The following is a 10,317-nucleotide window of genomic DNA, read 5'->3' as shown; positions in this document are numbered from 1 at the left end:
GTCAACGGTTTATAGACAAATAAAAAACATGGCATGTGTTGTTGTGTCTGGTGGCTTTTCGTGGCCCAGAAGGCTACTCAAGTCTCGACAAAAAATATTAGTATTGGCTGCAATTGGGACAAAACATAAGATCACAATCTCTATCTTATATTTGATTGGTTGTAATTTATGATAGTTTGTTTTCGTATTTTAAAAATATTTTGAAAAAAATTATTATTTTTTATTTTAAATTAATTTTTTTAAAAATTATTATTTTTTTATTTTAAATTAATTTTTTTTATGTTTTCAGAACATTTTACTAATATCAAAAATAATTTTTTAATATATTTTAAAGTAAAAATATACTTTAAAAAACAATTACTACCATACTTTCAAACATCCCCTTAGATTTTTTTTGCTGGTTTTTCATGATAATTTAATTTTTTTTTCTTACAATGTTATTCATTTTTTATTAAATTTTCCAATCTCATAAAATATAGATAAAATGAAAAATGCATTTAAAAAGGGTAATTAATTGAGCCATTGATCCATTCAATGTCATATCCAATTCTAGTATCTGACCAAACTCTACTTGTACAAAATGCATTCATGATATCTAATTTCAGGCGCCTGCCATTTTCAAATTCCGCCTGTGTTTTGTTAACATAACCATGGGCATAACAATTGATAACAACCAGAATTTTATGAGACGAAGCTCCCTCTGTCTCACCTCCTTCCATATTATCAGAAAATTAATAAATAAAAATTAAAACATTGATGAAATATTTTCATCGATAAATTATAATAAATTTTACCAATAAAATATTTTCTTGTTATATTCATCAGTAAACATCAATGAAAATATTTCATTGGTATATACCAAGAAAATTATAATGGAAAAGAAAAATTAAAACAAAGAAAAAAAGTAAAATAACGTGTCATTTATACCGATAAAATTATCCATTGATAAACTATTATGTTCTCCCTGATACTATTCATTATGTCAATTACAAAGGGTAACACCGATAAATTAATTTCATTAGTATTTTTCAGATACCTCTGAAACTGTTTACATTGGTAATTATTATTCTTTACAGAAAATATCACTGATGGATTGAAAAGTTGTCAGTGATATTTAGGGGGTTTCTGAAATTTTTTTATTAAATTAAAAATTTAAATTAAATATTACAAACAGAATCACCAACGGATTGAAAAGTTGTTGGTGATATTTGAAAAGTTTCTGAAATTTTTTTATTAAATTAAAAATTTAAATTAAATATTACAGACGAAATCACCAACAGATTGAAAGGTCGTCAGTGATATTTGAGGGGGTTCTGAAATTTTTTTTATTAAATTAAAAATTTAAATTAAATATTACAGACGAAATCGCTGATTGAATAATTAAAAATATTAATATTTAATTATCTGTTGGTAAAATCATCTATAAAATACCCCAATAAAAAGACTAGAATCCCTTATTTCATAACAGATGTGCCTCCTCCTCCTGCTCCTCCTCTTCGTCTTCTTTTTCTTCTTCTTCTTCTCTTTATGTAAAAAACACCAACGTCCCTTTCTTTCTTTCTCTTCTCTTTTCCTCCATGAGCAAGTATGTCTTCTCCTCTTTTATTCTTTTCTCTTCTTAGTTTTGTTTTAATTAACATACTTTATAAATTTATTTTTTCTTTTCTCTTCTCAGCTTCACTTGCAATTATACTAAGGTGAGTTTTTTCCTTTTTCTTTTTTTTTTGTGTTTTTTTGTGCATTACATTTGTTTTTTATTTTATTCTTAAATTTTTATGTTCTTAATAATTGTATGAATGTTGTTATGGGATTTGTTTTCATATGAGATCAATTTTGTTAGATTTTTTTATTCAATTTTGTTTTTCAATTTCAATTAAATTATTTTATTTATTGGTAGATTATAGGTTCTTAAATAGGTTTTCTAGGTTAGGTGAAAATTGTTTTTAGTTGATTTATTTATTTGTTGTTGTCGTCTATTTTTTGTGTTATTTATTTGTTGCAAATTTGTTTGAGTTGATTTTATTTTTCTTTTTTCTAAGGAATTGAGTTTCTAGGTATTATGTAGTGTTAATTTATATTAATTTAATTATTTTCTACTTCTGTTAAATAGATTTTTTTTAAAAAATATTTTTTAAATAATTACTGATAGTATTACAGACAAATTAAGTCCAAAATCAGTATATTCTAGAGAATTGGAAAAGAATTATTGTAAATGTCACTGTGCTACTATTTTATCATTGACATAATTGCATATGATATTTTTATCAGTTATATGGCAATATTCTCGAGGGAAATACTGATGGAGTGAAGCGGGTAAAAAATAATTTGGAGCACTTTTCCCATCGGTAAATTTATCGGTAATTTTATTATCAAAAAACCAAAATTTACCAATGAAAATTTTATGGATGGAATATTTTTGTATGTGAACCCGTCGGTAAATTTATTACTAATTTAATAAGAGTATAAATAACAACGGAATTTTCTGTTAGTATTTCTAAGAATGGTACTTAAAATAAGAGTTAATACATTTGTAATGGTTAAGAAATAAGGGAAATATTCACGGATCGTTTAGCAGCCCTTTGATCAAATCAAGAACCTCAAAATTTGAAGAAAAGGTCGCTAGATCACACTACTTTTGGAGGAAGAAAATCTGAAATTATATATGACGATAAATGTTACATGAGAAAAAAAGAAATAAGGAACAATGTGAGACCACGACTTTTTGAAGCAGAAGGAGTTTGATGCCACCGTCCAAGAAAGTGCCAGGCGATGACTTTCTTGAATGGCACCACAAGTCTTCTGAAACCGGTGTCTTATTAAGAATTATTTGGCTAATTACCGAGTACTATAATGCTATTATTTAAGGCGATTGAAATTATTTGGCTTTTTCCAACTTAAAAAAATAAAAAAAGTTTTCAAATCATGGGCAACTAGCCAACTATTAATCATTTAATTAGGTAAATGGTGACCAGGAAAAACAGAATTAGGACTATTTACTCAAATTTAATAAACTTTGATCAACTTGAATTCATTGCCATTTGTATTTTTGTATATTTCATTCCCACCCGGCTTGCTCGCCTGCCTTCTACACAAACTGTGAGCAAAGTTAATTGATTTTATTGCATCTCAAGTATTCCAAAATTAAACTTTACGATAAATTGCTTAAAAATTTATTTTAAATTAAAAAACTTATCTTTTAGTCAACAAGTTAGACAAAGATATATATTTTAACTCATAAAATATATTTGAAAGAAAAACTTCATAAAATTATTGTTTTTGTATGGAACGATCGACTGATTAATACAACTGGATCTAACCGACAACATAATTCTGTCTGTAAATCCATCGGTTCTATTTTAAAAATATTTTTTAAAAATAAAATTGTATAGAATAATAGTAAAAAAACCAATTAAGCAAAAACATTGTATAAAATATTAAAAATTAAATTAAATAATATTCATCCAAATATTCATTACAATTTTAGATTGTTTCCAAAAAAAAATGAACTAGAACAATGGTGGAGTCAGAGGAGGTGGAGGAGAAGGTTGGTCGTTTTCGGGACCATACGACCAAAAAGGGGGCACACACGTACTACCCATCTGTGATCTTATGTCCATGATGATCTGGCAGAGTTGTTCATAATTCACCAAGAGTTGCTTATTTTGCTGGGTGAGATCAACTATGTCTTGTTTCAAGGCTACGATCTCCTTAAACTAGGTGAGCGATACTGATTGAGAGCTCTTAATGATTGAGACACTACAGGTCGACCGCAAGTTATCGGTTGTAATGTTGGAGAGTCCGTACAACCGATTTTCATCGGGTCCATCAAACGATATTGTCTCCATCCATAAATCCAGATTGAAATCTGAGTGGGTCGAAGGACCGTCCCCATATTTCTCCCTCAACCTGCTATTATATGTTTTCGAAAATTAAAAAAAAAATCATCATATTCAATTCAAGAAAATAATAACTTACAAAATAAAATGGTTGAACGAATATACTACGAAGTGTTGAGCGTGGTTGTTGACAAACTGTTGCACCCCCCTATGGCGGTCTTCACTCGTCATGTGTGTCTCCTCAAACAACTCCATTGGGCAAGAGGTATGGCCCGTAAGAAAAAAAAAGTGTTGCAAGTTAAATATATTTATAAATAACAACAAATTAATTAATGATAGATTTCATTAAAATTAATCTTACCATCCACTTTGCATGTGTAGTGAACGGAACAGATTTGCCAGTATGCGTGGTCACCGAACCATGAATTTTTCGATTCTGGTTGTCGGCACTAGACTGTGAGCATCGTGTGAACTGCTCAAACATCACGTGTTGGATATATTGTGGCCATATATCCTCTGGGATGTATGACGGCCAGAAATCCCTCCTAAACGCCACGTCATTCTAGCCTTGTAGACCATTATCTCTGGGGTATTTTTTGGCTTTTTCCTACACTTCATACCAAAAATCACGCAATCTACTTTCATCTATGAATTTAATATGAGTTAATGACAATTAGATTTTAAAACATAATTTTTTTTTTAAAAAATATCTTATTGCTTTTTATGTTACCTAGTTGCTGCGTGATTCTCTCACACACTATCGCACTTGAATTTGTTCACAAATTATGTTATAAGTAAAAAAAAAAAAACTAAAACCAAAATAAACTTACATTAAAAGGTCGTTCTTTCAATGTGCCTCGTACTTGCAGGTGAATTGACCGCTATGAAGGCACACTGCCTCTACACTGTGAAACCGCGCTGGAAGAGGCAGCATCAATAAATTTAATTCTATATATTCAATTAACATCTATATAAATTCATCAATAACAATTAAAATTCATGGAAACAATCAAACTCTCTATTATATAATAATAGAGTAAAATTGAGATAAAAAATTAAATTTAATCCTATATATTCAATTAACATTTACAAGGAAAATTCAACAATAACAATTAAAATTCAACAAAATATTCAATTATTATAGCAATACAAACAATAAAATAGACAACAAATTAAAAAAAAAAACTATAGACTTTAGCAATGAAAAATGCTTACCTTGAATCACAATACATACCTTTTAATTTGTTGAAGATGAAGATACAACTATAAAGATAGATTACAATAAAAAAAAAACGAGATGTTTTGAAAAGAAAGAGAGGAAAAAAACAGATAAAATGAAGGAGAGAAAAAAAATGAATTGATCCCAGTGGGAGTTATACTGCAATTTTTCCAACGAACTATTAAATAATATTATTTTTTATTATTCCGTCAGTGAATTTACTTTAAAATTTTGAATAGTTAGGGCACATGTCAATTTTCTAGTATCCTAAACTGAGGGGTTTCATCATAGACTTAGCAGCATAAAAGTTATCTTTCAGCTTATTCTCTTAAGGGAAAAATACTTCTCACCCATTCGATAATTCTGTCATAACCGGCCTCACTCAACCCATAATCTGACTTGATGGTAAATACCTATGCAACGACCGGTAATTTACTATGATTCGTGTAGCCATCCCATAATGGTTCATCAGAATCTTTCAACATATCAAAAAATATAGTCGCGTTTGCATTAGGTTCTTCTTCTACAAATGACATTGACTGACATTACCTTGATTCATTCTCATTGCATCCATAACTATATTCTTGTAAGGATTATTGTTCTCATTTACAACTTCATGCATGTTGCTAGCACTAGAAGTTGACCCAACCATCCTTTTTACCATGCTTTCATTATGATCAAATAGTTCTCCGTATGCATACCAACACATGTAATCCTCCATGAACCCCTTGTGTAGAAGATGCATTGTTGTAACATCTGGATGCAGATACTTTTTATTTTTACACTTCCTGCATGGACACCAAATACCGCATCCACTAAAATTTCTCGGAATACATGTTGCAAAATTAATAAAACCCTGAACCCCATTACAATAATCCATCCTCCACAATCCTTATGGTGAATTTCGATATATCCATGAACGATCATACATGACTTCTATCGAACCTCTATAAAATAATGATGACAACATGTATTAATAAACTAAGTTAAGTAAATAAATTTGCAAAAATATTGGTTTAACTCGAGATTATCCAACAAACTAATTAAAACTTCTTTTAAATATTCATTATCAATTATCAACGTCCATACAAATTTATACACATAAATTTACAAAAATTACAACTCCGCAATAGCATTGATAAAAATTAAAACGGACCTATTAAACAAGCTATTATTTATTTCATCACAACACATCTAATTCGGTAATTCAACATAAGTTTCAACAATTTATAAATAAATACAATTTTACAAAATCTAAAACAAACCATAATAAGTACAAAATTATACATTCATACTACAAGTTTGTTTGAGAAAAAACAATAAAACATGTACATACACTAACAAAATACATATACCAAAAAATATTAAATAATAATAAAATTGACATGTTAATGTTAAAATTAAAAAAGATAGATTTACTTATAAAAAATAACAAAATCCACAATAAATCAAAACACAGATGCTATGACTACAAAAGTTAAAGAATGATGACTTGTGTTAAGAAGAGGGGGATAGTTTAGGAGGGGGGGCATTTGCAATTGGGGGGTGGGGCAATTTCTTTAAATGCGTGGTGATATATTAACTTTTACCGATATCATCATCGATGAGAATATTTCATTGGTGATTCCATCGATGATTTTTCCGGTGAAGGGGTAATGTCACTTTACGGAGATCCCGGTTTGAATCCCCTGGTAATTCCGTCAATAAAATCACCATCAAAAGCTTCCACACCATCGACCTGCTTTTTTGTTCAAAATTCTAAATATTTTATCTGTACTAAGTATCGAGGGATTTACATCAGTCGGTAAATATCACCATAAATTACCAACAGAAAAATTTTGTCAGTAATGTCGTTGGTTTTAGATGAATTTCTGGTAGTGATAGCAGGTGTGCCAGTTATTGTTGGCTTCCTTTTGTATCTCCAAGAGCATTCAATCAGTGTTTTTAAACTCGGTCCGGTAGACGACTTGGCCCCAGGTCCGGGTCAACCCCATTTTTTTTACAAATAAAAACGACATCATTTTGGCAAAAAAAAAGGTCAACAGGTTGCAACTGGACCGGGTTTTTAACTACACCTATTTTTTAATAAATTCAGCCCAGTTCCAGCCTCGGATCAGCAAAGTCTCAGGATGACCCACCGGGCCGGGTTTTAAAACTATGCATTCAATAACGCCATTCCACTGATTCTCGCTATTTTCTTTGATATGCTTCGACTTTGATTTTCTGAAGACATGGTACGGAAAGAGAGATCGATCGGCATCCTCTTTAGCTTCAGATAGTCTACTGCGTTAACTTCTTCAAGGGAACGTATTTCCAAAAATCTTAACTTTAAGAGACTGATTTCGGTATTGTAAACAGCAGTATGGTTGCTGCTACTAACAGCCTAGTGATCAGGGATCAGGACCGCAAATCTTTGGCCTATCGAATGGTTTTTGCAAGTGTCATAAAACCTGAAATTACACAACATGTCTTGTGTTGTGTATTCTTGAAAGTGAAGGAACCGCAGGTCCTACAATAAAATTGTAAACTGCATTCTTCCCAAAAATTATGGTGCTTGTTGAAGTCAATGAAAGCTGCATTCCAAAGTTCCTAACCTCTTCAAACATGTTACTTCCTCTCCTTTAATTAATTAGTAGAGTTTCTGATGAAATGAAATTTCAAAACTTAAACTTTGGAATTTCTTCAATTAAGCTCCTGATTGCATTAATTAATTAAATCAAAGTTTCATTAAGTCTCCAAACTTATCAATTCTTCCAATTTTTGACCAAATTGACTTTCAAATTTATAATTGCATGTTTATTAACCCTCAAACTTTCAATTTGTGTTGTCTTGACTCAATTCTCAAATTATTTTTTCATTCATTCATTTTTTTTGTTATTTATTTATTTATTTTTTTGTTTTTGAAAATTTAAAAATTATGTTATGACAAAGATTACATGAATGACCTAATAGATATATTTATGGACTAGTAGGATAGGTCTAAGTTTAAGAGTAGGTCTGATCATGCTAAACTAGAAAAACAGCTCAAAAAAATAATTTTTTATTTGACCGTTAAATCATACTCAATAAGTTATTGTCATGTGACCAGTGATATGTTGGCATTATAGGTTGCTATCTATCATAAACTTTAAATTTTGATCTACCATGCTCTTTCTTTCAATCAAACATTCAAATATAGATATTAATTTGAACTATTTCCATGTTAAAGTTGGAATCAATTAGTAAGGATATATTTTGATTTTATCTAATAATTTGAATTTTTAAGTTAGAATTTTCTTTAATATAGTGTTAGAGTTCGAAACTTTATTACCCTTATTTTTTGTGATTAATTTTTTTTTAAAATAAGCATAAGATAATTATAAGTTTAAACTTGAAAAGCTTTTGTTTAAGAAAATTTATTAAAAAGTAATATAAAAATCATTCTTGACCTCATCCAATAAGATAAGTTTTTTAATTTAAAATATATTTTAAGCAATTTATCGTAAAGTTTAATTTTGGAATGCTTGAGATGCAATAAAATCAATCAACTTTGCACACAGTTTGTGTAGAAGACAGGTGGGAATGAAATATACAAAAATACAAGTGGCAATGACTTCAAGTTGATCAAAGTTCATTAAATTTGAGTAAATAGTCCTAATTCTGTTTTCCTGGTCACCGTTTACCTAATTAAATGATTTGAATTTTTTTTTTTTAAAAAAAAGTTGGAAAAAGTCCAATGGCCTTAAATCATGGCATTAGAGTACACCTAACTGAAACTTGAAAAGTCCTCGCCTACCATTTTCAGAAGACTTGTAAGCCACCGTTTTCAGAAGACTTGTAGGACACCTAACAGAAACATGACAAGTCATCGCCTACCATTATTTCTTAGACGGTGGCATCAAACTCCTTCTGCTTCAAAAAGTCGTGATCTAACATTATTCCTTCTTTCTTTTTTCTCAAGGAACATTTATCGTCATATATATTTTCATATGTTCTTCCTCCAAAAGTAGTGTGATCTAGTGAGCTTTTCTTCAAATTTTGAGGTTCTTGATTTGATCAAAGGGCTGCTAAACGATCCGTGAATATTTCCCTTATTTCTTAACCATTACAAATGTATTAAATCTTATTTTCACTACCATAATTCTTAGAAATACCAACGGAAAATTCTATTAGTATTTATACTCTTATTCAGTCAATAATAAATTTATCGACAGGCTCACGTACAGAAAGGCTCTGTCCATAAAATGTTTGTCGGTAATTTTTGATATGTTGATAATAAAATTACCGATGAATTTACTGATGAAAAAATTGCTTCAAATTCTTTTTACTCGCTTTATTCCGTTGGTATTTTCCTCAGGAATATTGCCATATAACTGATAAAAATACCGTATGTAATTTTTTCGGTAATAAAACAGTGGCACAGTAACATTTGCCGTAATTCTTTTTCAACTCTCTATAATATACTGATTTCGAACTTAATCTGTCAGTAATACCATCAGTAATTATTTAAAAATATTTTTTAAAAATATATTTAACAAAAGTAGAAAATAATTAAATTAATATAAATTAACACTTCATAATACTCATGAACTAAATTGCTCGGAAAAAAGAAGAAGAAAATCAACTCAAACAAATTTGCAACAATAAATAACACAGAAAATAAACAACAACAACAAATAAAAAAATCAACTAAAAAACATTTCCACCTAACCTAGAAAACCTATTTCAGAACCCATAATCTAGCAATAAATAAAATAATTTAATTGAAATTAAATAACAAAATTGAAAAAAAAATCATTTAAAACCCAACAAAATTTGTCTCGTATGAAAAAAAAATCCCACAACAATATTCATACAATTATTAAGAACATAAAACTTTAAAAATAAAATAAAAAAACAAATATAATCCAAAAAAACACAAAAGAAGAAGAAGAACACAACATCTCACCTTAATATAATTGCAAGTGAAGCTGAGAAGAGAAAAGAAAAAACAAATTTATAAAGTATGTTAATTAAAACAAAACTGAGAAGAGAAAAGAAGAAAAGAGGAGAAGATATACTTGCGCGTGGAGGAGAAGAGAAGAGAAAGAAAGAAAGAAAGAAAGAAAGAAAGAAAGAAAGAAAGGGACGTTGATGTTTTTTACATAAAAGGAGGAGGAGGAGGAGGAGGAGGAGGAGGAGAAAGAGGCGCATCTGTTAAGAGATGAGGGATTTTAGTCTTTTTATTGGGGCATTTTATCGATAATTTTACTAATAAATAATTAAATATAAATATTTTTAATT

Source organism: Populus nigra, chromosome 1 (assembly GCF_951802175.1).
Source record: "Populus nigra chromosome 1, ddPopNigr1.1, whole genome shotgun sequence".
Taxonomy (NCBI): Eukaryota; Viridiplantae; Streptophyta; class Magnoliopsida; order Malpighiales; family Salicaceae; genus Populus; species Populus nigra.
This window is presented reverse-complemented; position numbering follows the sequence as displayed.